Source organism: Fundulus heteroclitus, unplaced genomic scaffold, assembly GCF_011125445.2.
Source record: "Fundulus heteroclitus isolate FHET01 unplaced genomic scaffold, MU-UCD_Fhet_4.1 scaffold_461, whole genome shotgun sequence".
In the NCBI taxonomy this organism is placed as follows: Eukaryota; Metazoa; Chordata; class Actinopteri; order Cyprinodontiformes; family Fundulidae; genus Fundulus; species Fundulus heteroclitus.
The window spans coordinates 92467-96008 of NW_023396881.1; the positions used below are offsets into that span (position 1 = coordinate 92467).

A 3542-nucleotide genomic window follows, 5' to 3' on the forward strand; every position below is an offset into this window, starting at 1 on the left:
GCATTTTCTGAATCCTAGCAGTTAAATGAGGAAAAAAAAAAATTAATCCAAAGAGCTAAGGAAAAACCAGACAGATCATGGATTTGTGTAAACAAATTTATTAGACGTTTTCTGAGCTTTCTGGCTGTTTTTTTAACCATGCAATTTCAATCTTTTACCACTAGAGGATAGTCAGTCCTTATCTTCCATGGAAGCTAAAATAAGCCTCCTAAAAGTTGCACACTTGATCATAGGTATAAAGGTGAATCTAATCAGACGTTTCGCTAATTCTCAACATAACATTGCATGTAAGAAGCAGAAAATATTAATCTCACCTGTCATTTTTGGAGAATGAGATTAAAACGGTAATCAAAAGGCACATTAACTACTTCTGGCGGTGCCCCCTAGGCAGCGGCGCCCCCGGGCAGCGGCGACCAACTCTCGACATTTTTCATAAAAAATGCTGCCAAACTCGCTAAAAATCTCTCATCTACCCAGCCGATCAGTACTTGACCGCGAGCGCCTGTTGGAGTTACGGTCATATAATGTTTTTGGACATTTAACTACTACTACGCTCGACTGTTAACGTGGCTTCGGCATACTACGGGTACCAGTCCCGAGGACCTGTGAGGCCGCCGACTCGACGAGCAGCTCACGCTGATGCCCTGCCAACACACCCATGAGGGGCCCATGCTGTTTAGATGTGGGCTGGTGAGTGGGCCCCAGCTGCCCAGCTGGGGCCCAGCTAGTTTTGTCAGTGGGTTCCATGGTGGCCCCTTGTGGGCAAGCCCACATGGGCTGAGGGTGGGTTTCACATGGGCAACCCAGTTTTCACCCACATGGGACCCACACTGGACCCCTCAGCTGATTATGGGTCCTTATGTTCTACACTGTATAGCCTTTATTATTACAGGCTATTTAATTTTGGAGTGGGTCATTTTGTGTTATTATGGTAATATGTATTATTTTTTGTGAATGCTGCTTGTGAAGACTTTGATGCAGTCAACTGCGAGTTGCCTCTATGCACTATATAAATAAAAATGCCATGTCATTGTTCAAGGTTTTTTATTATTTCAAAAGCATAATATGTATTTTACAGATGCATAATACACACAATATGATACAGATTATGAAAGTTTTATACAAGACAAAAAATGGAACAGAAAAATTTTTTTTCGGCTGAGCGAGAAGTGGATCTAGTGGGAGAAGGAGGGAGAAGGACGGACCTGTCTGGCCTGTCTATTGCCTCCCCTGTCCCTTGATCCAATCAGCCATTTTGACACTGACCTATCCACATCCTGGTGATCTGGCTGGTTAGGCTGTTCTTCTTTAAAGCTCCTGCAGGAAATATATGTTATGGTCACTATGGTCACAATAAATGAGTATAAATTTCTCTCGACAAAAGTTACTATATTACAGTTATAATCTATCATGCACTTACCAAATATGACTTCAAACAGCTTTAAAGTCCTGAATTCCCGCTTTCCATTCCGGCCCACAAAGTTATACTGCCTTGACAGGTCGTGGTCCATGATGAAGACCATCATCCGTCTTGTGGCCTCATCCACAGTGCTCCCTCCAATGTCTGCCACTGCTGTGACCCAAGGGGGAACAAAGTCAGTACAAAGTTAAATCTTTTTTAATTTTTTTGCAGCTTTTAATGGCTCGCTTTTATTGACAGTAGACTGACAGGAAAGGGGTGGAGGAAGGGGAGAGACATGCGGCAAAGGACCGCGGGTCAGACCAAAGGCCTCCAAACATGGGCCGCGCTACCAGCTATTCCACGAGCGCACCCCCAGCTAAATCATTTTTATAGCCACTGGAGTAAACCTGACAAAAAGACAAACTCTGGATCTAGATTATTTTCATTGTTGATTATTTCAATAATTAATCACTTGGTTGCTATAATAATAAAATGTTAAAACATTTTGAAATATGTTGGTGTTTCTCAAATCTCTTGTTCAGTCCAAAAAACAAAGAGATACTCGATTTATGGCCATGAATGAACAAAGAAGACCGAGATAGTGTTATTTATGAAGCTGAAATCATAGAATTAGGACTTTTTTGCTTTAAGAAAACTATAGTTGCCAATTAATTGAATTATTGATTACTGTTCAATTTATTGATGATTTGTTGCAGCTCAGATCAGATCTACTGCCATCCCCCCAATAAAACTGAATGAAATTTCACTGTTTTATTTTCCTATATTTTAATCATGTAAAGCATGGGTCTTCAACGTTTTCCAGGCTAAGGACCCCCAAACTGATGGCAAGGTGGAGCGGGGACCCCCTAATTATATATATTGTATAAAATTGTGTTATATCAAACTGGTCCTATAGTGCCATGTGTAAATGTACCTTGTTATTGTGCATTCAATACTAAGATACCCAAATAATACACAGGTTCATATATTCATGTTTTTATTTTAAACATGTGCGTGGCACAGTGAGTAGGGTGGCAATGCAACTGCCTTTTTTAAACATAACATAACAAATATAAATATAAATAATATATATAAATAAACTGATACCTGCCAAGATCAACAATGTCTGTCAATTGCATGTAATCATGCATAAAAGCTATTTAAATGGACATTTTTAAAACATAAATGTGAAAAGGAAAATAAGTGATGCTTGTTAGTGCCACTGGCATGCATAAACATACCTGTTATATTGCATACAATACTGAACTATTAACATAACTGACAGATTCATGGTTTAATTTTAAACATACATATGGGAAGTGAATCCTCAAACCATCTATGGATGGCATACATACTCCCGCATTAGTGAGATGTCTGATCCTTATGAGTAGCACACAACTTGTCTAACCTTGGACGTGTGGAGGTTGTAAGGCAAAGAGTTATATCAGCCTCAGGCTGCAGTCTTGACCTGTATTTGTTTTTCAGGTAGGTGAGTGAGGAAATTCCATCTTTCACAAAGATATGTTGTAGCAAAGGGCAACAGGCTCATCATTGCTTTTGCTGCCAGTTGTGGAAAGTCTTTATGGCAAGAAAACTGGGTGAGTGGTTTAGTTTCATATATGTTTCTGAACATGCTGTCAGTGGACAGTTCAATGAGCTGATCCTCCTCTGTCACAATAACAAAAGTTTTGCAACCCCCATGCAGTACCTCTGCGGACCCCCTAGGGGTCGCGGACCCCCTGTTGAAGACCCCTGATGTAAAGCACTTTGCATTGTCTCTGTACTGAATTGTGCTATATAAATAAATTTGCCTTGCCTTGCCTAGACTTTACATACATACCAGGTCAGACATGAAGCTTGGGTCAGACAGTTTTTCCTCCATTACTACTCGACCTCCCTAACTGTCTTTAGGGGGAAACCATCTGGGATGAAAGAAAGGGTGTCGCCACTGTTGCCACACTGTGCCATGGTTTGTAGCATCCTTCTAGTGACTCGATTGTCTTCTTTGAGTTCCTCAAGGACTGTCAGGATGCGAACAAGGATGTTGTGGTTGTGGTGATGTGGCTGACCTAAGGAGGAGTACAAGCAAAAAAGTGTCATTGTAGACCAGTTGGATAGAGCCAAAGGAGATGTCAGCACA

The 3542-nt window shown here is 40.9% G+C and overlaps 1 long non-coding RNA gene across 1 annotated transcript; it reads right to left on the minus strand.

Annotated features, from left to right (window-relative positions):
- Positions 1 to 1027: 1027 nt before the first annotated feature.
- On the minus strand, positions 1028 to 3287 carry LOC118560707. Its single transcript, XR_004929542.1, has 3 exons — positions 3243 to 3287; positions 1421 to 1573; positions 1028 to 1317 (listed from the first exon to the last, which is right to left on the minus strand). It is a non-coding gene; the product is annotated as an uncharacterized LOC118560707 (long non-coding RNA).
- Positions 3288 to 3542: the final 255 nt, after the last annotated feature.